The sequence below is a fragment of the Podarcis melisellensis genome (assembly GCF_964234715.1).
Source record: "Podarcis melisellensis genome assembly, chromosome: 11".
Lineage (NCBI taxonomy): Eukaryota > Metazoa > Chordata > Lepidosauria > Squamata > Lacertidae > Podarcis > Podarcis melisellensis.
The window spans coordinates 54,272,145-54,299,203 of NC_138543.1; the positions used below are offsets into that span (position 1 = coordinate 54,272,145).

The 27,059-nt window shown below is 46.4% G+C and overlaps 1 long non-coding RNA gene across 1 annotated transcript; it reads right to left on the reverse strand.

Annotated features, from left to right (window-relative positions):
* Nucleotides 1-24,699, reverse strand: LOC309380278. The gene is made up of 3 exons (XR_014172798.1): nt 24,650-24,699; nt 23,308-23,415; nt 1-418 (listed from the first exon to the last, which is right to left on the reverse strand). It is a non-coding gene; the product is annotated as an uncharacterized lncRNA (long non-coding RNA).
* Nucleotides 24,700-27,059: the final 2,360 nt, after the last annotated feature.

The following is a 27,059-nucleotide window of genomic DNA, read 5'->3' on the forward strand; positions in this document are numbered from 1 at the left end:
GTTGGAGCCACTGGGTGTAAACAGCCGCTGTTCCCTGCCCCGCGGAGCTTACAACCTAAATGGGCGCGCTTGAACATCCCACCGATGTTCAAATGAACGCAGCGAAATCCACGGCTCCTTGAAATGTTTAACTTGCACAGGATCGCGTCCTAAATGTCGACGGTGGCGGAGACAATGGAAAAGAGAAGATTTTGGCTTGCGGGCGGGCGCGTCTGTCTGTATGTTTATCTATGCCTGTTCTATCACTTCCTAGTGTTGTTCGCTGAGTGACAGTTACCAACTTCAGCAGCGAGTGAGACCTTTTCAATGGGAATCCAAACCCTGAGCAAATACCTAACTCGAGATCCAAGTCCAGCTCCGATTTTCTCTATCAGGCAGGGTTCCCACAGCCACCCCTCCTTCTCCGAGCCAAGTTGTCCTGAAATAAACAAAAGATTGAAAGTGCGGGGAGAGGGAGACAGAATCGTCAGAAAACTCTCTTTGGTGAATTCCAAAGCATCATTAACATCCCGCTTTAAGTGAATGTTAACAGTAAATAAAGAATTCTCTTGATTGTAATAGTTGGAACAAAGCGACCATAAAGCAGTAGGTGGTCATCAGGCAAGAATAGATAGATGCTGCCTTATTATCACCGTGCGGTTGAGAGAGGGGGTTTTGCCAAAGAGTTTTAAACGGGATTGCGCGGCGCAGGCGGGAAGAGGTTCGGGGTTAATCGACTACTCAAAACGAATCCCTTCCCGGTAGCCCGATCCTACGCCACGTTTACTCAGAAAGGAACTCCACCGTGTCCAATAGGGCTTCCTCGTCAGAAAGCGTGTTGAGGTCTTAAGCCTCAGCCGATCGAAAAGCGGAAAAAATACACCATTCATCCCAAGAATTGTAAACAGATGGCATTTAAATCGGTTTCTGAGGTTTTAAATTCCCAGATCGTGAATCAAGATTGGAACCTTATCTCTTCTCCTTTGAGGGCCTCGGAAAACCAACGTTCTTCGGGGGAAAAGGACGTTTGGCAGGAAAGCCTATTGAAGTGACATGCTTTACTCCCCAGTAAATGTGCGCAGAGCCGGAGAGCAATGACCCGTTTTTACTTCGAAGCTTCGTCTTCCCTTTACACACTGACAGAGCAATCCTATGCATTACTACTTGGGAGTAAGACCTATTACGCTTACTGCGGCTTACTTCCAGGTAAATGTTTATAGGACTTCATTAGTGGAAATTCACTTTTGATCAAACGCGTTCAGAACTGAACGGTTCACTGCCCCCAAAATGCGTTTCGTTTGAGGTGGCGATAAGGCCAGATCCGAGGAACGTCGATACTCAGGAGGAGGTTCCGCTGGCCTCAGTGGGACCCCCAATCTCAAGTGTCCGCAGGAGCATGGAATGGGGCTAAACCTCTAATCAGAGACACCTTGAACTTGGGAAGGAAGTCTCCTTGGATTCCATGGGGTTGCTTCCGCGCAGACACGCACTTTGTTGAGCCCCACTGAATCCGGCGCGATTTCCCTCCCAAGAAACTTGATTAGGGGTTAGGCTGCCCCTTCGCCAAAAAGTCCGTGCCTCCCTTGAAAGACTGTCACCTCATATAAGCTTCTGGGACCCATCCTAGGAGTCAGGAGGGAGAGGTCCTCTCCAGAAACAAAAACAAGCAACTGGGAAGGCTGCAGAGTCGGTTCCTGCTGCCGCCCAATGGGTTAAACCTGTCCCTCTTCCTTTTTTTCCTTTTTTTTTAGCAGATCGTTCCTCAACATCTCCTCTCCTCCCCCTCCCCCCGTTGATTCTTTCTCTATCCACCCAGTGGCGTAGCGTGGGGGGTGCAAGGGGTGCCAGCCGCACCGGGCGCAACATTTTTGGGGGCGCACTCGGAGCTCTCTGCCCCTACCTGGTCCTGGTGGCTCACTCTCTCTCTCACAGTGCTGGCTGCGAAGGAAAGGACGAGGCTGCGCGCTCCCCAGCCCAGGCGCCGCCTTCTGCGCGCACACTCGCTTGCAGCTAGAAGCCCTGCAGAAAAGGCCGTCGGGTGCAGGAGCGGCGCCTACGTCGCGCTTCCCGGAGGGGGCGCGTCGCCCGGCATTGGCACGCGTTTGGGCGGGCTGCGGAGGGCGCGAGTGCTGCGTGCGCCCCAGGAGGCCGGCGAGGGCGGGAAAGCGGGCGGCTCGCTCCTCCCGCGCGCCCGAAGGGGCTTTTTTGGCGGTTCCCCCGCTGCTACGAAGTCCTAAGCAACGAGAAGGAAAGCGCCTCATGAGCATAGCACTGGAGGGTGAGTCTCAACTTTTCTGGACGAGCACTCAATGTGTTGCAGATATTAAGCATAAGAAACGCTCCTCATTGTCCACACCCATAAAAATATTCATTTATTTTTTTATAAATATTTTATTAAATTTTCAAATACATAATACAAGATCCCTACACCAAAAAGCCAGAACCAAAATACCAAAGAGCCATATAGAAAGAAAGAAATAAAAAAGAAAAAAGAAAAAAGAGAAAAATATAACCAACCATTCAGTACAACTTTTCTTATATAACTGATTGGACTTCCTCACATCTCCTTACCCTGCATTATTTATAATAAGAATGTCAGCAAATTATTACCTTGTTTCATACCTTATTTTGTACTTTCCAAATATTATACTTCTAAATTTAAAACAATTTTTATCAATTGCTCATACCTTAAAATTAAACGTAGTGTTGCCTTAAATTTCGACCTTTTCTTACTTATAACTTAATTTTCTATTTTACAAAGTCTATTTGCTGGAACTGATATTTTCTAAATCGTGCAAATACTTAACATTCATACAACTTATAATGTTTTTGTAAATAGTCCTTAAACTTCTTCCAGTCCTCTTCCATTGTTTCTTCTCCCAAGTCTCGGATTCTGCCAGTCATTTCAGCCAATTCCATATAGTCCATCAATTGCGTCTGCCACTCTTCCAGTGTGGGCAAGTCTTGTGTCTTCCAATACTTTGCAATAAGTATTCTTGCTGCTGTTGTCGCATACATAAAGAAACTTCTGTCCTTTTTTAACACTTTCTGGCCGACAATGCCCAAGAGGAAGGCCTCCGGTTTCTTAACAAAGGTATATTTAAATCAGTGGCGTAGCGTGGGGGGTGCAGGGGGGGCCAGCCGCACCGGGCGCAACATCTGGGGGTTAGGGTTAGGGGGCGCAAATCCACGGGTTAGGGGGCGCAAATTACTTGCCTTGCCCCGGGCGCTGACAACCCACGCTACGCCACTGTATCCACCTTCCTCATATGCCTACAGACTGAACTGTCTCTCAACAGAAAGAAAACCACCCACAGCATTAGAGAACCAGGGCAGGAGAGCCGCGGTGGCTTTTCTTACAAAGGCAGATATTTCCCCCCTGCTTTCTTGCAGGCTACTGGAAAGCAAAGGCTGCCTCCCTTCGGAGAGAGCTGCCCGCGAGTCCCAGCTGCGTCGTCGGGGCTCCCATTATTTCCTCGGTGCCGATTCCGAAGTGCCTAGTCGTGCAGAAAAAGGCTGGGCCCTTCAGTAAAGGATGCCTTAGGTCATTGGAAGTGGGGGGTGGGGTGGCAGAAGATAGTGGGAGGATCTCCAAACACCCACCCTCTCACCAAAGCGCCAAGTCAATTCCAGCTCGCAACGTTACCGGCTGCTCCGAATCTTCGTCGCCCTTCGCTCTCCCTCGCGTGAAACACAACAAAAGCGCCTTGGAATCGCATCTGTTCTTTGCAGAAATAAGAGTCGCTCGCATCTAAATGTGGTTCTCTCTTTTTTTTTTTTTTTGAAAAGGAGAGAAACGGGGCTGGCGACTGAGGTTCTTTTCCCAGTGGTTTTTTTTCTGCTCTAAGGCGCCTTCCTTTCCTCTTTTCTCTCTTTCTCTCTCTCTTTTCCATGGATGCTTCGGCGCTCGCCTGCCCGTTTTTGTGTCGCTTTGCCTGGAAGGTTATTCAGGAGACGAGACGGGGGGATGGCGGCGGGGTAGGGTGGGGGGACGGGAGACGAGGACACCCTGAAGTGATGCGATCTAATTGAACGTCGAGCTTTTCCAGATGGGACCTTCTCGTTTTCAAAAGAGTCGCTCTCTCCCTTTCAAATTCAAATCATCATCGGAATTATACGGATGCCTCTGTGTGTGTGTGTGTGTGTGTGTGTGAGAGAGAGAGAGAGAGAGAGAGAGAGAGAGAGATAATTTAACTCGCATTTATTTTTTTAAGGTTGAAAGCATGCAAACGATCCTCTTTTTTTTAAAAAAATACCCCAAAGTTATTCTTGTAAAAAGAAAAAAATGGTCATGATCAGAACAAAGTCTATGCTCTTTAGTTACAGAGTACTGTAATCCTTTACGTGTCTACTCGGAAGCAAGTCTTACTGAGCTCAGTGAGGTTTACTCCCAAGTATGAGGCTGTTAGGATAGCAAATGCTGTTAAGCAATTGCCCTAACTCATCCACTGAAATCAATGGGCTTTTAAAAAGTACTTTAGCATTGAACCGAGTGAGCATTATCCTTTAAAAAAAAATGCTTTTCAAAGACCTGTGTTTTGGACAAGCGCCTAACTAAACCAATGAGCTTGCTTGTAGGCCCAATCTGCAAGGCATTTGTGAACATACTACATGTACATGCAACTATCGACACATAAATCCGTCCTTTTTCATTTGTTTGGGTGGTACCTCTATTTTTTAAGGCTGGAATAAACGTTCGAATTAAAATTGGTGGATCACGGTTACAATGGATGTGGGCTGTAGTAAACTGATCCTCAAAGCCCTCTTCAGTTATGAATGTCATTTAGTTGCCTTTGGGCAAGTCATCATCATCATTTTTAATTTGTATACCGCCTTTCTATCTTACAATACCCAAGGCGGTTTACAAACTGCAGAAACAAAAAATGTACATCTTATAACAATCTAATGCAATACAAACATAACTTTAAAATAGGCAGCCTACATCAAAATAGTAACATTCAACAATCAATTAGAATAGTATAAAATAATAATAACATATAAAAGTTAAACAGAAATCCACTCAACAGTTAGTCCACACAGCCCTGAACCTAACCTACTTCACAAGGTTGTTGTGAGGCTAAAACACCTCTAAGACTTGGGGGGGGGGGGGAGGTAAAAGGATAAGGTGTGGAGGCGATTTACAACCGATCCACCACCAAAGCTAAGGGGGTAATGCTAGGCCCATCTACTTGAGAGTAATCCCTATTGACTCAGGTTGGGGCTTGCTCCCGGATAATACAGATAGGACTGGGCTGCAAGCAGGGATACTTTAACTGGGGCTTAATCAGGTCGTAGTTCATCCTCATTTGATTTGTATCAGGAGCCTCTTCATGTTTCTTCATGAGCACTGGAGTATCCTGTTGCAATTCTATGCCCTCAGAAGCAATCTCAACTTCTCTGGTCACAGATTTGTGCCAAATCGTTAAGAGTCCACCTTCAACCAAATACCATAGGATCAGATGCCATTGGGGTCATCTAGTCCAACTCTCAGTGCAAGGTCTGAGGTGCAGGATGCGGCTACAGCAGAGGTCGCCAAGCTGGTGCCCACCAGATGTTCTTGGATTACAATTCCCATCATCCCATACCATTGGCCTTGCTGGCTGGGATTGATGGGAGCTGTGGTCCAACTGCATCTGTAGGGTGCTGTCTTGAGCTACAGCATCACAGACAGGAGGTCATCCAGCCTCCTTAAATACCTGCAGTGAAGGAAATCCCACCATCTCCCAAGGAAGACTGCCCAACAGCTCTTGCCACGGGGATGGTTCTCCTCCAGCAGGCATGGGGAACCTTCCGCCCTCCACATGCAGCTGGACCACAGCTCCCATCAGCCCTAGCAAGCATGACCAGTGGCCAGGGATGATGGGACTTGTAGTTCACAACATCTGGAAGACCAAAGGTTCTCCACATCTGTCCTACTGCTTAGCTGATATTTGCTTCTCTGCTGTTTCCATTGATTTGCCAATGGTAGCTGTAGGAGATGGATTGAGGGTTCAATCTGTAGATTAAAATAGAAAGGTGTTTTAACTTGAGAATTAGCTGTTTTAACTTGTATTTTTAGTTTATCTTTGTATAACAGAATGGCTGGGGCAGGTTCCACTGGGGGGATGCATTGGGACACCAGATCTCAGTGATCATGGGTAGGGGAGGAAGAGTTATGCTAGGATCAGATCATGTCATTGTCCAGGAAGCAGGTTCAGTTATTGTTTGAAGATCACCCCTGCTTCCGGGTCTGGTCCTGACCAGAAGGATACTGGTATCAACAAGGATGACCCACATGAACTTAAGGTGCTGCTGTGCGATGCCAGGTCAACGATTCACAAGACCACTGACTTGACCGTGGACAGAGGAATTGACCTGGTATTTTGTACCTGATAAGTTTTCTTACCTACATTATATTTGCTGCCTGCACTGAAGGCTGAATGTGAGTGACACTCCATCTGCCTCCCCCAAGGAAAAAAACTGCTGTGTAGGGCAAAATGCTAGTGATTTAAATGTTCTGTGCAAAGAGCTTGATCAGAGATAGCTCATTCGCTCCTGTAAGGCCCAGCCTGCAGTCTCAGGCCACATTAAAAAGTCATGGTTTCCGCTGAAGTATTCCGGGAGCTGTAGTTTGTCAAGGGTGCTTAGAGTTGTTAGGAGACCATATTCCCTTCACAGAGCTACAGTTCTCATTGTGGTTGTATATACCGTATTTTTTGCTCTATAAGACTCACTTTTTCCCTCCTAAAAAGTAAGGGGAAATATGTGTGCGTCTTATGGAGCGAATGCAGGCTGCGCAGCTATCCCAGAAGCCAAAACAGCAAGAGGGATTGCTGCTTTCACTGCGAAGCGATCCCTCTTGCTGTTCTGGCTTCTGAGATTCAGAATATATTTTTTTCTTGTTTTCCTCCTCCAAAAACTAGGTGCGTCTTGTGGTCTGGTGCGTCTTATAGAGCGAAAAATATGGTATATTAAAAAACCACTCTTCCCAGGGAACTCTGAGATTTGTAGCTCCGATGACCTTGGGCCAGGCACTGTTGTTCAGTCTAACCTATCTCACAGGGCTTTAGTGATGGTAAAATGGGGGGGGCATGAATATGAACTTGTGCTCCTTGGGGGGCGGGGGGATATAAATGTAATAATAAATAAGAGGGCAAATGTAGGCATCGACTTTGCAGGCAGTATGTTTCAGGTCACACAGATACCTTCATCCATCTTCTGTAATTTAGAACAAAAACATAAAACGAGGTGTTCAATGGAGGCTTCCTTGTAACATGGTTTAAAACTTGGTAGGGATGTCATTCTAGATGAATTACTGCAGTAAAACAAAGGGATTTTGTGCACACAGCAGAGATGACATTCTGTCAAGTTACTGCCAGCTCCCCAAAGGTTGCATTTCAGCATCAATAAGAGCTTTAGGGAAACCTTTGGTGTGATCAGTGGCGTAGCGTGGGGGGTGCAGGGGGGGCCGGCCGCACCGGGCGCAACATCTGGGGGGCGCGCTGGGGGGCGTGCTAAAATCCACAGGTTAGGGGGCGCAAATTACTTGCCTTGCCCCGGGTGCTGACAACCCATGCTACGCCACTGGGTGGGATTAGTGGTGAGTTAAACGAGAGAGAGAGAGTCCCATAGAAATAGAAATAAGATTTCCATAGAAAGATTTGGAACTGGCTGTTTCTGATTATTTAAAATGCATCTCTCCATTTGGAGTGTTTTTGAGATCCTTGGTTATCTGTGGCATATTGGTCTTGAAAACATAGCAGCAGGTTGACATGAGAATATCTATCACTTTATCCACCATCACAACTGCTTAATATTTGGTGATTAGCCCTTAAATCGGGGTTCAGAACTCACAGCCCCCCCAGATATTGTTGGATTCCAATTTCCACCGTTTGGGTGAATTTTTAAAAAGTAGAAGAGGATATAGTAAACTTAATTTTTCTCCCCAGTCCCAACTGAGTGAGGTTTAGATCTTATTCTGAGTTAAAACATTCCTTTGCAGAATAAAAAGAAACTTGAGACTATGCTCCTTAGCCTTAAATACACTTATCACAGTTTCCCTCCTATAAAAATAACCAGGCAACAGACTGTAGTACTACATATATTACAAAATAAGTTTACTTACATTTAAGTCTTGCCAGAATTCTGCATAGTACAGTGAAGAATATAAGGCAGGCGGTGACAATTATTAGTTACTCCCTACATATTAAAATGTGCTAAGATAATGTTTGTTCTCCAACAGAGCAAACAACACACCCATCTCCATCAGCAGGCTAATGAAAAATGATCTGAAGCAAGGAGCAAATGCTAAGGATTAAATCCTTCATTTAAGTTTCCCACTAAATAAGTTCAAGGAAAATGACATCACAGAGGTTTTCTGTCTAGGAATTCAGCTCACTGTGAGTCTTGACTCCTTCATACACTTGTACAGTAAACAAAAATTATCATTTTGGCTGCAGATTTTCCCACAACATCAACCCCAGCCAGCCCGGCCAATGGTCAGGGTTGATGTGGACCATTGTCACACAGTATCTGCAGGGCCACAAATTACCATCTATACCTGTATGAAATGTATGAATGGAGTCATTGAAAAGGCCTTTTGTTGTAGGTGACATGAAGCACTATGGAAGTTTCATCTGTGATGTTAAATCTGTGGTGTCCCGTCCATGGAAGGATGCATGAACTAGGCCTTCGTGGCTGATGACAGCTCAATGTATGAATAAGCACTACTGAATAGCACTGGGTTTGAGACAATGTGAAGTGATATCCAAGCTCCTCCTGCAATGTCGTTCCTGTGATAACCCATTTATGTTTGCACAGCTTCAGCTGATGTTAAATGATTATCAGGTGGTTATCATATACATCCCAGGGACACGGGTGGCGCTGTGGTCTAAACCACTGAGCCTCTTGGGCTTGCCAATCAAAAGGTTGGCGGTTCAAATCCCCACGACAGGGTGAGCTCCCGTTGCTCGGTCCCTGCTCCTGCCAACCTAGCAGTTCGAAAGCACGTCAAAGTGCAACTAGATAAATAGGTGCCACTCTGGTGGGAAGGTAAACGACTGCTCTGGTTCACCAGAAGTGACTTAGTCATGCTGGCCACATGACCCGGAAGCTGTCTGTGGACAGACGCCGGCTCCCTTGGCCAGTAAGCGAGATGAGCGCCACAACCCCAGAGTCATCCGCGACTGGACCTAACGATCAGGGGTCCCTTTACCTTTTTATCATAAACATCTCTGAACCAGCCATAGGGAACTTTTCATACACTTGGTCAAAGACTGTGTTTGTGTGGTTGGTGGAGGAGATAATACTTAAGAGCCCCGTGACCAGCATGTGTGACTGCATCCAAGTCCATAAACAGAATACATCAATACTTTTTTATTTGGACATAGTCCACACTCCTGCACAACACAGAATACTTATGTCCAATTTGTGCAACACACTCCTTCTGTTTCTGAGAGCAGAAGAAATATACAGATTTGGCCTAACCACATATATTCCCACGTGTGGAATAAGGTTTGCTGTCAACAAGGAGAAAACTGTTCCAGCCATTATTTTTGGTTTTCAGACCAGGAAAGCAAGGGTGAGAATACCTCCCAAATCAGGGCTAGTTGGCCTTCAGTTAATAATAATAATAATAATAATAATAATAATAATTTATTTATACCCCACCCATCTGGCTGAGCAGCTCCCAACAGAATATCAAAAACACAATAAAACATCAAACATTAAGAACTTCCCTAAACAGGGCTGCCTTCAGATGTCTTCTAAAAGTCAGATAGTTGCTTGAGGCAAGGGAGAATATGGGAGAAGTATGGTATTCCATTAGATGTCAGAATCCAATTGGATTGACCATTGAATCTTACATGAACACTGACAATGGAACATCTTCCACTGTATTTGAGGCCATCAGGCTAGCTATGGGGACTGGGGGCGGAGACTAGGGGCTGCTGCTACCCTTGGTGTCTGCAGCCTGAGGCAGCCGACTCACTTTTCCCAAAAGTAGGGCCAACCCTGTTAAAGAGATCGTGAGAGTTCTGAAAACCATTGGATTGCATCCTGGACTTGCCAGAAATGTTTGGGTTCCACCTCTAATTGCACCCTAAGAACTTCTCAGGGCATTGTCCCTAAGCTTCCTGTTTTCTCACCACCTACTGGGGGTTTTCAGCTACACGTTTGCTTGAATGTGTCCTTGATGTCCCTTTTCCAAATGTCTGAATTGCCTCTGTTGAAAAGCATTGTGTTTTGAGTGACTGCTTGGACACAGGAAAGCTCTATCCAGGTTAGTTCATACATGCAAGTTATCACTTGATGTTGCAGCGAACAAGTGATGAACATGCATGTACGAACCAAATCAGATGTGGAAAACTGAACCGCTTTCTCCATTATCTGTGGAAGAAACTCTCTTGGTGGTCCCTGTTGTTAAATGAGGTGTGTAGTGTGGGGGATCCATAGCAGAGACTTTTTGGTAGTGGCTCCATGTCTGTGGAAGAAGCTTCCAACTAAAGTGCATCTTGTCCCCCAAAGTATTGGAGCCTCAGCTTCAGGATCTGTCCTTCCAGTGAGCACTCCGGGCTGATTTCCTTAAGAATGGATAGGTTTGATCTTCTTGCAGTCCATGGGACTCTCAAAAGATAGATAGATGATAGATAGATGATAGATAGATGATAGATAGATAGATAGATAGATAGATAGATAGATAGATAGATAGATAGATAGATAGATAGATATAGATAGATAGATGATAGATAGATAGATGATAGTTAGATAGAGATAGATGATCCAAAAAGAACTCCCTTAAGAGAATCAAGTCTTTTTGTCTTAAGCCAGTCTTTAAAAGGATCTTTTAAAAAAATTAAAAATTATAATTCCAGTAGCACCTTAAAGACCAACTAAGTACTGTATAAACTTTCTAGGTTTGAGCTTTCATGTGTATACACATTTCTTCACATATCTCAACCTCCTAGCCCACACGCATGGGAGAAATGCAAAAAGTAAATGGTCTGTGTCACTTTTTTAGCAAAGTAAAAACACTTACACATTTTGCAGCTTACTAAAGCAGTTATACCTTTTTACCTCCTTTTTGCGGTCTTCTCCCCCACCCCCAGTTGCAGAGAACAAACCACACGTTTTTAGTTAAGTAAACACACACACAAAAAAAAGGTTTGCTTACAAAGCAGTATGCAGAAAAATGCCACTAAGTTACAGTAAAATAAAAGCTGGTCGTCTCAAAAAGGGGTGAGTGTATCTGGAGCCCCCATCTGCGTAGTATGGGAACATGGTGAAAAGAGGGTCTCCTCAGAGGCAGAAGGAATTGTATGAGGTTACCGTATTTTTTGCTCTATAAGACTCACTTTTTCCCTCCTAAAAAGTAAGGGGAAATGTGTGTGCGTCTTATGGAGCGAATGCAGGCTGCGCAGCTATCCCAGAAGCCAGAACAGCAAGAGGGATTGCTGCTTTCACTGTGCAGCGATCCCTCTTGCTGTTCTGGCTTCTGAGATTCAGAATATTTTTTTTCTTGTTTTCCTCCTCCAAAAACTAGGCGCGTCTTGTGGTCTGGTGCGTCTTATAGAGCGAAAAATACGGTATTTCATTTGTTGCAGAATCCCCTCCCAGAGGAGGGAAAGGAAGTGGCCACACACAGAGAGTCCTCTCTAGGAACTTTAACAACTCTCTGTGTACTTGCCTGTGCTTGCCTAACAAAACGTGCATTTGTGATTTGGCAGCAAAACCCACAAATTTAACTAATAGATCCATTAATAGCATGGGGAAATCAACCTGGGTTGCAATTTTCTACGCATTTCCCTAGAAGTTAGTCATGTTGAATTCAGTGGGACCAGCCATGTTTAAAGGTTGAGCAGCAAGATTTCTTTAATCGAATGACAAGCACTGACTTCAGTGCATTATTATGAGGTCAAGAACTCAAATCCATTTCAGCGACTGTTGGTACAGGAGCTTTTGCTGATTAGATTATTGACTGCAGAGTAGAAATGGGAAGGAGGATAGAATTTGTGAATGAAAAGGAATTTACACTTGGATCTCACACAGAGCCAACCAAGAAAACTTGGAGAGGATTCCTAAACATGGGCTTAGCCAAGGGGGGATGGGGAGGGGCAGCTGTCTCCCCCCCCATAATTAAAAATACAAAAAATATATAGCAAATTGAGGCCTGCCCCCCCCCAACAAAAATTGTGGCTATGCCCATGTTCCTAAAACAACATTTTCTCCAAGCTTCTATTCATAAAATCATAGTTGTAGAGTTGGAAGGGACCCCGGGGTCATCTAGTCCAACCCCCTGCAATGCAGGCATCTCAACTAAGGCATCTGTGACAGATGGCCATCCAACCTCTGCTTAGAAACCTCCAAGGAAGGACAGTCCACACAGTGGCATAGCGTGGGTTGTCAGCACCCGGGGCAAGGCAAGTAATTTGCGCCCCCTAACCGGTGGATTTGCGCCCTCTAACCCTAACCCCCAGATGTTGTGCCCGGTGCGGTCGGCCCCCCCTGCACCCCCCCACACTACGCCACTGAGTCCACAACCTCCAGAGAGAGTCCTTTCCAGTGTCTAACTGCTCTTACTGTCAGAAAGTTCTTCCTGCTGTTTAATCATTGTTTAAATCTTCCTTCAATAGTAGTACAGACTTGGCAAAGAACTCTTAACTTCTGGCTCCGCCTAAACTCAAATACCCCCTGGTTTACTATCCCTAGTACTTCAAGACACCCATAAAAGTGCCTGGCTTAAAACCGTCTATCAAAAACTTCACTCTTGTGGCCTATCCCCACAACACCTACTCACTATGGGCCCCACTAAAGCAAACAGTCTAATTGGTCAACGTCTAAAAGATATCGAGCATCGGAACAACCTGGCCACTATAAGGAAATTCTGCCCTTGGTATGTTCATTTTCCACCTCTCCATTTTGATTCTCTGGTCCCAGATCTGCACAAACTTATTATCCCAAAATACAGACGTGCTTTTACACTTGCATGACTGGATGTTTTGCCATCTGCGGTACTTGAGGGTCGATTCCAAAAGATCCCGCCTGAGAAACGTCTTTGCCCCTGTGGAGATGGTAGCACCAAAACAGTGGCACACGTCCTCCTGTCCTGTACTCTCTACAAAGACCTGAGGAACGAGATCATCACCCCATTCGTACTAACCATCCCAGGGCGCTCAAGCATTGCCACAATGTCCTTTCTTCTATCAGATCAAAATGAGCAGATAACAGCAAAGGTGGCTAGGTTCATAGCAGGGGCAATCAGAATAAGGGCCAGTAACTGACGGATGATTTAGAACTTTAAATTGTGCTTTTATGTCAAATTCCCTTTTTTGCTTATACTGTAATGTTTTGCTGTTGCTATGGCCATTGGCTAATGTGAATAAAGTTTTATCTTATCTTATTGTTTAAATCTTCCTGTCTGAATCTCCAGACTGCTTTGGTTAGGTCCTGTTAGGTAAGGAAAATATACGATCTTCTTATTTATCGACTGAAATTTTATCCCAACCTTCTGTCAGGGCAACTCTACAGGTCATCCTTCCTTCCACCACCAACCTCTTATCCTCACAACAACCCTGTGAGGTAGGTTAAGCTAAGACAGGAGCCCCCAATCTTGTGGCACCTGGAAGCACATTTGGTATTGGGTGGATTTTGATAAGTAGGAGGGGATATATTAAACTCAATTTATCTCCCCAGTCCCACTTGAATGAGGTTTGGATCTTTCCTGACTTAAAATCCTTTTACGTTTCCCATCACAGAATTCAAGGGAATGACATCACAAAGGTGTTCTCTTTAGGAATTCAGCTCTCTGTGAATCTTAACCCCTTCTTACTCTTCTGCAGTGAACGTAAATTGGCATTTTGGCTGCAGATTTTCTCCGCATTTGGAAAAGCTAAGAAACTGTTGTGCGTTTGTTTTTCTTGAATACTGCCAACACACTCTTACACGTGTTTGCGCAGCATTCAATACCACCGTTTCTAAAGCTTTTACTCCCGCGTAAGGGTGCACAGGGTTCCAGCCCCAGTGGCGTAGCGTGGGAGGTGCAGGGGGGGCCGGCCGCACCGGGCGCAACATCTGGCGGTTAGGGTTAGGGGGCGCAAATCCACGGGTTAGGGGGCACAAATCCACGGGTTAGGGGGTGCAAATCCACGGGTTAGGGGGCGCAAATCCACAGGTTAGGGGGCACAAATCCACGGGTTAGGGGGCGCAAATCCACGGGTTAGGGGGCGCAAATTACTTGCCTTGCCCCGGGTGCTGATAGCCCACGCTACGCCACTGTCCAGCCCGCTTTGATCCTGTCAGCGCCTGCTTGGCTAAGTAGCTGATTCCTTCCGTACACTGGAGCCCTGTGCGCTTTAATTAAAAGCCAATAGTTGAGATTGCCAGCCGCTTTAGCTTACGACCCTTCTGAGCTCTGTAGCAAACGATGATGCTGAAAGCCGGGCAGGAGCCGAGTGGGAAGTACTATTCGTGATTGGCGGAAAGCAGAATGGACCCTCTCCGACCCTAACCCCAGCCCACGCAGGTCACTGTTCATTCACACCGCAGAGGGGTGAGCAACGCAACCAGCAACTTAGGCTGGAATCCTAAGTATAGCCGCTTCCTTGCGAATAATCTCCATTGAACTCAATCGGATCTTTCCTCCATCGCCATGTTTAGGGGTTGTTGCAGTCCTAGCCGCTCTTAGCTGAGGAGCAAGTTCCTCTCGATACAGTGGGATTTGCTTCTGAGTAAACTGAACGGCGCAACGCGTTGAACTGAGCAGCGTGACCCTTCTCAGGAAGGGTCCCACCCACTTCCATGGGGTATTAAAAGGGCAAAAGGCTTAGCACGTTTACTCCCGCTGAGTTCAGAAGGAGTTGTTCCCTAGCAAGTGGGGTTGGGGTATGTATGGGGTCCAAGAGTGAGAAGTAAAGCGATCCTAGCTTTTTGCAACGATGTTTATAGAGTCCTTGTTCAGGATACAGTCTTGCCTTTCTGTTCACACAGCATAGCTCTGTAGATTCTTAATAATAGCAGGAAGGACTGCCACGACCCTGGCCCCTCAAAGAATTGTTTCTTGCCTCAGGCCTGCAAAGGGTCTTTCTTTGGGTAGGCAGCTCCCAGAAGATCTGCGTATTGCGCATTCGTCCTGATTTGTTTGCAGAGGGGTTAGATAGAAGCTGGTCATCTATGAAGCACGCCTTCAGATTTGTTTGCAGGGAGCTTGCGCGAGGTGGCATCTCCCACTTTCCTCCACATTTCCCCATCACTTCCCTTACCGCTAGAAGTCAAATCTTTTTGGAGGGGCGGGGAGCGGGTTTGTTGCGCAACAGCCCGGGATCAACTATAATTGAGCGTTATCTGGTGCCACTAGAAAATAACTACAGCCAGGATAGAACTATTCAGATAGGAGCAAGCTTGGTGTCCAAAGACCAGTATGCCCAGTTGAAGGAAGAAGGGCATTGGTGCTCCTTGAAAGACTCCCACTTCCATCATCATCATCATCATCATCATTAGGTGATATCCATGGAAAGATGGGTTTATAGCCAGGGAGGAAATGTAGATGAGACCTGCAGAGATACAAGGACCCACTACCTGCCTTGTCCACACGCACACCGCTCCCAGAGCAGGAACATTTCTTTAGCATACAGTGGTACCTCCGGTTAAGTACTTAATTAGTTCCGGAGGTCCGTACTTAACCTGAAACTGTTCTTAACCTGAAGCACCACTTTAGCTAATGGGGCCTCCTGCTATCGCCGTGCTGCCGGAGCACGATTTCTGTTCTTATCCCGAAGCAAAGTTCTTAACCTGAAGCACTATTTCTAGGTTAGCGGAGTGTGTAACCTGAAGCGTATGTAACCCGAGGTACCACTGTATATACACGAAAACATCCACCCAGAGCTTTCCCTTGCATTCATTTCCATTTTTGTGTCGTGATAGGACTCCAGTAACAAGGAATTTAAGGGGGAGGACATTCTTCCCTGCTAACAGATCACGCGAGGAGGGAGGGAGGCCCGCTGCTTTAACCGATAAGCCATTTAAATCAATTAGCTGGAGGAGGAGATCCGATGACGTGCGAGAAATTCACGTCCGCCCGGCTAGAAGCATTGATTAAAGTGCCACGGAGTCCGAGGCAAACCTGGGAGCCCTGCCTTCTCGCTCCCATGCAAACGGCAGGCTCCGTGACAGAAGGGGGAAGGCGGAGTGGAGAGATGGGGCGGGGAGGGGGCTGAGGCACTGTGTGGGGTTGGGAGAATCAAGAGTATCTGTATATCAGTATATCTGAAGGAGGGTCTCCACCCCCATCGTTCCGCCCGGACACTGAGGTCCAGCGCCAAGGGCCTTCTGGCGGTTCCCTGCCTGTGAGAAGCCAAGTTACAGGGAACCAGGCAGAGGGACTTCTCAGTAGTGGCACCCGCCCTGTGGAACGCCCTCCCACCAGATGTCAAAGAGAACAACAACTACCAGACTTTTAGAAGACATCTGAAGGCAGCCCTGTTTAGGGAAGCTTTTAATGTTTGATGTATTACAGTATTTTAATATTTTTTTGAAAGTCGCCCAGCCACTCTGGGCGGGGTATAAATAATAATAATAATAATAATTATTATTATTATTATTATTATTAAAGAGGAAAATCCGTGCCTCTTGACATGGATGTCCTTCCCAGTACTAATTGGCATTAGGCAGGCTTCGGGTGCAGCTTTCGCCAAGTTTACTCCAGAGTAAATGCTGCTGCTGTCCCTGCGACATACCGCCTTCTAAAAATTATATGTAGGAATTGTGCGGCACGGTTCCATCGGCCTGAATGGGTTGCCCAGACTTTTAAAAAATAAATAAATAGTGGGACTTACTTCTGAGTAACCGTTGGGGAGCTGAGTCTGTAAGGCATCACATCCCGTCTTTATTATATTTATTTGAATGCAATCAAGGGGTGAGTTTCTAGAGAACCATGCGTACGGTCTCCGGCTCACCAATAATACGGGGGCGGGGGATGCGTATTAACAACTCCCTAGCTGTTTGACGGCTTCTTTCATAGTCTCGGTCCGGGTTGTTTCAGAGAGGGTGGAGAGAGGAGAGGGGTTATGCATTCTCAATGCTCGCCAATTGATGGTCCTAAGTCCTAGAACGATGCTGTAACCATTACACCAAGTGGCCCTTGATTTTGTGGCACATGTTAAGAATCCGACACCCACGAGGTTTCCCCTTTAGCGAAGATGTAGGTGGGGGTTTAACGTTAGAAAGGGAAACGGGAGACGCCTTTAATTGCCGAGAATCTACAATACAAATCCCATTCATATCACTAGGACTCAATCTGAATGGTCGAGGCTGCAAGATTCCACTATTTCTACTACGTATTCCAGTGTTGCTGCGGAGGTCGTCACAGCGTCATTCGGAATAAAAATAACACTTTACACCAAATTCGGATGGAAATAAACATTTATTTAGTTTTCGACTACATTAGTTCAATACATTAGCATTCTGGTTCCCCCACCCTTCCCTCTTCCTGGGTCTGTTTATGAAGCCCGTTTTTATTCTAAGCCCTTGAAAGATGCAGTCTTACTCGGACGTAAACCCCACTGAGTTAAATGGGGTTTATTCCCAGGCAATGGATTATAGGATTGGAGCATAATTTGCAACAAGTTGCCCTGAATCTTCTGGTAGGTGGGTGATAAAACCAAAACCCTAATCGAGAACCCCCAAAAGATAGGAGCTTTAGAAAAGAATAATTTTAGGGCTATAAGTACTGCAGCCCTATACACGTCTATGCTCAGAACTAAGTCTTCTTGATTTCAATGAGACTTATTCACAGATAAACCTGATGTGTACAGGATTGCAGTTTTTCTCAGGATTAACTTCTCTTACAACTGCATGGGACTTCCTTCAGAGAAAACCTGCATGCACTGGAATGGGCTATCTTGGAAGACAGTGGACTCTCCTTCACTGGAAGTTTTAAAACAGAGCTAGGATGATCATCTGCCAGGGATTTTTTAGTTGTCCTCCTGCTTTGCATGGGTTGGGCTTGTTGTCGTGTCCGACTCTTCATGACCCCATGGACCAGAGCACGCCAGGCACTTCTGCCTTCCACTGCCTCCCACAGTTTGGTCAAACTCATGCTGGTAGCTTCGAGAACACTGTCCATCTCGTCCTCTGCCGTTCCCTTCTCCTTGTGCCCTCCATCTTTCCCAACATCAGGATCTTTTCCAGGGAGTCTTCTCTTCTCATGAGGTGGCCAAAGTCTTGGAGCCTCAGCTTCAGGATCTGTCCTTCCAGTGATCACTCGGGGATGATTTCCTTCAGAATGGATAGGTTTGATCATCTTGCAGTCCATGGGACTCTCAGGAGTCTCCTCCAACACCATAATTCAAAAGCATCAATTCTTTGGCGATCAGCCTTCTTTATGGTCCACCTCTCACTTCCATACATCACTACTGGGAAAACCATAGCTTTAACTATACAGGTTGGGCTAGATGGCCACATTTGACCCTTTCAGAACTATGATTATATGCCTTTTTAACACTGAGTTTGTTGGACTGAGACCTTTTCTGCTGAAAAGTTGGGGAACTATATTCTTGTTATGAGTCCAGAATAGACTGTTTGCCATTCTGCTTTTTAACAGAATGTTTCCATTTAAGTCCACTTTCTTTTTAAAATATAGAGAGGTTATCTGTCTCCATACCAAGCCTACAAGTTCATTTGCATCTGTTGTTGGGGCTCAGGGTTCCCTGAACATAAAACATGCAGCTTAAGCTGAAGGACCTTTGAATCTAAGTCAATTGGTGTTTTCTTCTTACCTGTTTACATGGAAGAAAAGGCTCCCTCCAGACAGAGGTACACATCCACCAAACATGTGTGCCCTTTACCTATACAGTATACCACCCTTGTCATAAACCCTAGGGTGGTTTGCATCAAATAATATTCTTTTAATTAAAAAATCCATAAAATAACACAAACTTTAAATTCACCAACAAGTCACTAAATTGCATTTACAGTGGTACCTCGGGTTACAGTCGCTTCAGGTTACAGACGCTTCAGGTTACCCGCAGCCTTTCTCAACCTGTGGGCCCCCAGATGTTGTTGAACTACAACTCCCATCACCCATAGCTAGCAAGGCCAGAGCTCAGGGATGATGGGAGTTGTAGTCCAACAACATCTGGGGACCTACAGGTTGAGAACCACTGGTACAGACTCCGCTAACTCGGAAATAGTACCTCGGGTTAAGAACTTTGATTCAGGATGAGAACAGAAATTGTGCAGTGGCAGCAGGAGGCCCCATTAGCTAAAGTGGTACCTCAGGTTAAGAACAGTTTCAGGTTAAGAACGGACCTCCAGAACGAATTAAGTTCTTAACCCGAGGTACCACTGTACTGACAACAACAGGATCTAATCCGCTGATCCAATCAGGTTTGTTCTCTAACAACAGCCTGAGGAGGAAAGTGCTCTTCACCAGCACCTAAAACTGCAAAGAAATGGTTCCAGATACACCTCAGTAGGGAGGGAGCTCCACATGCAGGGGCCAACACCAAAAAGGCCCAACCTCAACCTCCCATGCCATGTATCTCATCCTGCATGGAAACCGTGAGGAGACAACCTTGTCTCCTAATCCTAAAGATGGGCAGCCCAGCTCCTCTTGCTACAGGAGCTTAGCTGTGTTGGATGGATCTGCCAATAGGACACTTTTGATGCTTGTGGAGAAGATGGAATTCCACCAGGCGCAAACGATATTAAAGGTGAGGCATAGCTCAGGAGTAGAGCACCTGTCCTGCATGCAGGAAATCACCCATTCAATCCCTGGCATCTCCAGGTGAAGCTGGGAGAGATAGATCCCTGCTTGGAACTCTGAAGAGCCCCTACCAGTCAATGCAGAAAATGCGCTGCTAGATGGAACAAGGGTCTGACTTAGAATCACAGAGAGGGACCATGAGGGTCTTCTAGTCCAACCCTCTGCAATATAAGGATCCCTCCAGACTTGGGTGCCATTGCCCGTACAGTGGTACCTCAGGTTAAGTACTTAATTCGTTCCGGAGGTCCGTTCTTAACCTGAAACTGTTCTTAACCTGAAGCACCACTTTAGTTAATGGGGCCTCCTGCTGCTGCCATGCCGCCAGAGCACGATTTCTGTTCTTCTCCTGAAGCAAAGTTCTTAACCTGAAGCACTATTTCTGGGTTAGCAGAGTGTGTAACCTGAAGCGTATGTAACCTGAGGTACCACTGTATATTCTGCAATATGTTCTCGTCACAAGGATGGTGCATTGGTGTGAATTTATTCTGGGATGGTTCCCCTGTGCTGTCTGGGGGAGGGGCTATAGGGCAGGGGTCAGCAAACGTTTTCAGCAGGGGGCCGGTCCACTCTTCCTCAGACTTTGTGGGGGGCCAGACTATATTTGGAGGGGGGAATGAACGTGTTCCTATGCCCCACAAATAACCCAGAAATGCATTTTAAATAAAAGCACACATTCTACACATGTAAAAATACGCTGATTCCCAGACTGTCTGCGGGCCGGATTTAGAAGGTGATTGGGCCAGATCCAGCCCCCAGGCCTTAGTTTGCCTACCCATGCTATAGGGCAGGGGTGGCCAACTCCCAAGGGACTGTGATCTACTCACAGAGTTAAAAGCTGGCAGTGATCTACCCCCCTTTTTAGGGGTTCAGGTCAAAGTTGTGGAGATTTTTTGAGGCAGGAGGAAAACCCCATGGGGGGGGGTGAAGAGCTAAAGTTTTGAGCCTTTGGGGGCAGAGCCAAAGTTGTTGAGCATCTTTGGGGGGAGCCAGTGATCTACCACAGACATCCAGTGATCTACCTGTTGGGCATGCCTGCTATAGGGTAACGAAAGCAGGACAAAAATAAACCGGACGTTATGAGATTTCAACAGGAACTTACGGGATATGCGCTTGTTGGAAAGGAAGGAGTGTGACCTTTGCAGGTACAAAGTGTAGTGAAAGTGGGATGTGTGTAACCACCCCAATAGCACAAACCATCGTGAACAATAAAAGGATGTCTGGATAGGCCTTTAAGGAATGCTTTTTAAAAAAACAAAAAAAACTATGCATGTTTTTTTCAGAAGTCCCACTTATGTTCAGGATTGCAGCCTTATGCCAATGCAAATACCATTTAATGGAGCTTAGGTAAAGGGTAAAGGGACCCCTGACCATTAGGTCCAGTCGTGACCGGCTCTGGGGTTGCGGCACTCATCTCTCTTTATTGGCTGAGGCAGCTGGCGTACAGCTTCTGGGTCATGTGGCCAGCATGACTAAGCCGCTTCTGGCGAACCAGAGGAGCACACGCCAGAGCGGTACCTATTTATCTACTTGCACTTTGACATGCTTTTGGAACTGCTAGGTGGGCAGGAGCAGGGACCGAGCAATGAGAGCTCACCCCGTCACGGGGATTTGAACCTGCGACCTTCTGTGCCACCCGTGTCCCTCCCTTAATGAAGCTTACTTTGGAGTAAATAGGTGCCTAAGATATGTGATGGTGGTGGGCACCACGGAGAAAGCAAACTTTCTGAGTGTCGCAGGCTGTGTGTGGTGTAAGCAAGCCAGATCCACTAGCTGGTTAAGCCATTTGACATGCAGGTCGTGTACATGCAGAGAACCTGGTCCCATGATCAGGTTGGTGTCAATTTGAGGCCTTCAGATGAAATAAAAGCTGTGTGAATTTCAATAGACTTTCATACCTTGAAACTTAAGTGTTATCATTTAATAATCAGCAATATATTGGAAACGGATGCGGGTGGCGCTGCGGGTTAAACCACAGAGCCTAGGACTTGCCGATCAGAAGGTCGGCGGTTCGAATCCCCGTGATGGGGTGAGCTCCCCTTTCTTGGTTCCTGCTCCTGCCAACCTAGCAGTTCGAAAGCATACCAGTGCAAGTAGATAAATAGGTACTGCTCTGGCGGGAAGGCAAACGGCGTTTCCGTGCGCTGCTCTGGTTTGCCAGAAGCGGCTTAGTCATGCTGGCCACATGACCTGGAAGCTATACGCCGGCTCCCTCGGCCAATAAAGCGAGATGAGCGCCACAACCCCAGAGTCGGTCACGACTGGACCTAATGGTGGGGGGTCCCTTTACCTTTAATGTATTGGAAGCCAGTGCTCTGGATTTCAGTGGAATCTACTTGGAAGGAAGACAGTTCCACAATTGGTGGAACGTTTGTCACCCTTTCCTGAGGACTGGCTTCAGAATCAGCCTCCATGAGGAGGATGGCACTGTTGTGACTCAGGATCCAACCCCGGTGATTTCAGGGATGTAAAACTGTTGGCATCCTTGCGAGGAAAGATTACTCCCAAGAAAAAGCACACGGGATCGCAGTTTCAATCAAAAGAATGTGTGTGTGTTCTGAGCAGAAATCACAAATGGATGCAGAACCTCTTTGAAGAGAGGATATGCCTAATTTTAATGGCAAATTAGTTTCCCCTCCCTCTTCCTTATTCCTTATCCCTTCCAAAGCCTGGCTTATTTTCATGTTGGGAAATATTATAATTATTCACACACCTCGGCATTTTAACAATTTGCCTGCAGATAAAGACCACCGCCCGGCTTGCATAAACAATGCATCTTGATCACTTTGTACCAGCCAGGCTTTTTCAAACGTTGGGCCCAATCCACTTGGAAATTCTCCGAATGAGGAAGGAGCTTGGCACCCACGGACTGCAAAGGTGCCCGATCCATAAGAGTGGACGGTAGCACCTCACCTCCTGCTGCCGGCCCGATCCTCTCTGCGCGTGCTTACTCGGAAGCAAATCCGGCTGCGTTCAATGGAGCCGAGTCCCAAATCAACGCGCGGGAATGAATGCCGCTTTCGACCGTTCAGTGATTGAGATTTAGATTAGGAGGGGCGTGCGAGCAATACAGATTGCCTTCATTTGGGGAGGGCCGAGAGCTGACGAGACCACCAATCCGAATAGGTGCCAATCCGAATCACGTTTACCTCCCCTCCCCCCACCCAAAAAGAACAAGAATAAATCCTCTTGGGTTTTGCCACAGAGCTGGGCTGGAATTTAAATCCTTAAAGCTCCATTCCTAAAACACACTTACTCGCAAGTAAACCCCATTGCATTCAGTGTGGCTTTCGAGTAAGCATGGATGGGGTTGACATTCCCTTGGTGCTCTGTTTCTCGAAGGAGGCGGCTGCCTTGATCCTCTGGCTGCCTCCTACACAAAAGTAAGCCCTTTGGAACGATAGAATCATAGAATTGGGAGAGACCCCGAGGGTCATCTAGTCCAGCCCTCTACAATGCATTAATCTCAACATGCAGTCTCTCATCCAATTTTAAACCATACCGGACCCTGCTTAGCTTTGCAAATGTGCTAGCAGTTTCATTGCTGGATGAGCGTCTGTAGAATTGCTATGTAATAATTCTTCGTGCCAGTTTACCACTATATCTTCCCACGTGGATTCGGAAGAAAGATCCGTCGGATTTACTTCGGAGTCAGAATCACACCATTAATAACTGCACCCTCAATTATTCCGCAGGCTCAGTTACTGTGGCGGAGGGGAGTTTATTTCTTATAGGGATTAATACTGTATTTACTTTGGCCATTTCCATTTCCTTCTTACAACTTGCCCCATTAAATGATTAGGCCATGGATTGTGAATTAGGTCTATTTTCTTCTCATGACAAAATTGGGGGGGCCTTATTTTTGGGAGGGAGAGGTGGGTCTTAGATGCTCTGCTTGAGAGCATTTGCCAGCATGGTATTGTAAATAGACCCATGGTGCTAAATGTTTAGGTATGGTGAATATTAGGATATAATTAGAACTTGTATGTTATAACTGGGAGATGTTATAAGGCAGTCTCAATGTGTCTTGGAAAGAGGTTAGCCAAGGGGTTTGAGGTGTTCAATTAGTGTTTATGTGTAAGACTTTGAGAAGATAATCGAGAGCCACGTGTTTTGGAATGCATGTACCTACTTCTGAGCACCAGCAATTAATTAGCATTCGAAGAGCTAATTAACCTATGTAAATGTCCTAAGTGTGTTGCTGCTGTTGTTTAGTCATGTCCGACTCTTTGTGACCCCATGGACCAGAGCATGCCAGGCACTCCTGTCTTCCACTGCCTCCTGCAGTTTGGTCAACCTCATCCTGGTAGCTTCGAGAACACTATCCAACTATATTGTCCTCTGTCCCCTTCTTCTCGTGCCCTCCATCTTTCCCAACATCAGGGTATTTTCCAGGGAGTCTTCTCTTCTCTTCTCATGAGGTGGCCAAAGTCTTGGAGTCTCAGCTTCAGGATCTGTCCTTCCAGTGAGCACTCAGGACTGATTTCCTTAAGAATGGATAGGTTTGATCTTCTTGCATGAAGGGGTCCTAAGTGTGTACCAGTCTTTAATCCTAGTCAATCAACAAGTGCTGATGAAGTCATGGGAACTCCTTTGTTAGGTGGCACCTGAGGGGATCAGCTATTAGTACATCAAAGCACCAAAAGAACTGACTCTTAGTATGCAACCGAATAGAGGAGGTTTAGTTTTGAGGAACAACAGAATGAGGAGAGATTGAACCTTGGACTGGAGTGTTGCACTTCTGTGGAGAGCAAACCCCTCTTGAGATGACCATGCTGTAACATCTGCACCCCTTCCATGCAGACTGAAGGTGTAAATAAGTGAATAAACCATCTATCTTCAAGCTAGGACAACTTCTGCCATGTCTTCACTTCTCCAAAGGAGCACCAACCCTGGGCTCTTGCCACCGACTTTATAACAATGTTAAAGATGGCTCACTGCTTCTCGTGTTAGGATTTCTTCATTATCCCTGCTTGAAAGGACCTCGCTGCTCGCTTGCGTTTCAACCCTCCTGCTCTCTTTCTCTCTCTCTCTCTCTTTCTCTTTTTGGACTCTGTTTCCATTATTGTGTCTCTGTGTGGAAGAGGCGTGTACGTTTCCCTATTCTGTAGTTGTTGAGGTCAGGAATGAGGAGGCGACTGGGGAAGGAGGAATAAACACCGAATGTCATGTTGCTCCTGTTATTATCGTTCCCATAATAATCAAGACCAATAATAATATTAGTACGCCTGCACTCTAACCCTATTAATATGTGTTTAGATCCATAGACAATGGAAACCTAAACAGCATCTTAAAAAGCAGAGACATCACCTTGCCAACAAAGATCCGTATAGTTAAAGCTATTGTTTTCCCAGTAGTGATGTATGGAAGTGAGAGCTGGACCATAAAGAAGGCTGATCACCGAAGAATGGATGCTTTTGAATTATGGTGCTGGAGGAGACTCTTGAGAGATCAAACCTCTCCATTCTGAAGGAAATCATCCCTGAGTGCTCACTGGAAGGACAGATCCTGAAGCTGAGGCTCCAATACTTTGGCCACCTCATGAGAAGAGAAGACTCCCTGGAAAAGACCCTGATGCTGGGAAAGATTGAGGGCACAAGGAGAAGGGGATGACAGAGGACGAGATAGTTGGACAGTGTTCTCGAAGCTACCAGCATGAGTTTGACCAAACTGCGGGAGGCAGTGGAAGACAGGAGTGCCTGGCGTCCATGGGGTCACAAAGAGTCGGACACGACTAAACGACTAAACAACAACAACAAGAAGAAGAACCATAGAGTTGTAGAGCTGGAAGGGACGGGGGGTGTCATTCGATCCAACCCCCTGCGATGCAGGAATCTCAATCAGATCATACATGGCAAATGGCCATCCATCCTCTGCTTTGAAACTTCCAAAGAAGGAGAGTTCATCATCTTAAATGACTCTTATGCACAGTTCCCTGCCTGAGAGTAATAGCCCATGTCCTTCGTTTAGGGTAAAACGGGGAAGTTACTGGGCCTTAGAAGGGAATGACCAGGCAACACAAGCCCAGTACGTTTCCGAGCACAATGGTGCTGACCTTTATAGCCCTAAACAGCCTCGGTCCAGTATACCCACGTCTCCACCCCCATCGTTCTACCCGGACACTGAGGTCCAGTGCCGAGGGCCTTCTGGCCGTTCCCTTCCTCATCCAACCTCTGTTTAAAAAACTCCAATGAAGTAGAGTCCACCACCTTCTGAAGGAGACCGTTCCACCATTGAACAGCTCTTACTGTCAGAAAGTTCTTCCTGATGTTGAGCAGGAATTTCCTTTCTTGTGATTTGAAGCCTACCCTCCAGAGCAGGAGAACAGGACCCACTTCTCATTGGGTCTAAACTGCCATCATTCACAGAAGACAGAAGTGGAACCCTGAATCTGTGCCATACCTGAAGGAGCATCTACTCCCCCATTGTTCTACCCGGACACTGAGGTCCAGCGCTGAGGTCCTTCTGGCGGTTCCCTGCCTGTGAGAAGCCAAGTTACAGGGAACCAGGCAGAGGGCCTTCTTGTTAGTGGCACCCGCCCTGTGAAACGCCCTCCCACCAGATGTCAAAGAGGAAAACAACTACCAGACTTTTAGAAGACATCTGAAGGCAGCCCTGTTTAGGGAAGCTTCTAATGTTTGATGTATTCCGGTATTTTAATATTTTGTTGGAAGCCGCCCAGAGTGGCTGGGGAAGCCTAGCCAGATGGGCGGGGCATTATTATTATTATTATTATTATTATTATTCCTTGGGAACTGAACTCAGTGCAAGTGTATTCCCAAAGTTCAGGAAGTAGAGGCAAACCCTGGTCCTCTCCATGTTTACTCATATGAGCAAACGCCACCGAGTTTGTCTAGGAAGGCAAAGCCAGGAGACTGCAAGGCTCTGACAGCACCCTGAACGGGGGAGGAGCCCTCTTCAACCCAGGGGAACAAAAAGAAACCGCGATCTTACAGACACATTAACTCCGGAGCATTTAACAGATTCAAAGGGTTCCCGATAAAATGGGACTTCCCAATGTGAAATGAGTCTCCACGGGTGGCACAATATATCACTGCATCTGTCTGTTAACCAAAGTGTTGGTAGTTCGAGCCTGCCTCAGGGAAGGCAACAGGCAGGATTGCTGCATTTGGGGGGGGGGGTTGGACTAGATGACCCTCGGGGTCCCTTCCAGCTCTAGAATTCTATGACTTCTCAGTAATTTGAGATTCACATAGGATCGTGCTCCACGTCTGTTGCCCTCCTGTTTTGATAAAATGGTGTTGTGAATCTCTATTTACCTTGATTGTACATTATTAATATTTCTATACCGCCCTTCATCTGAAGATCACAGGGCGGTTTACAATAT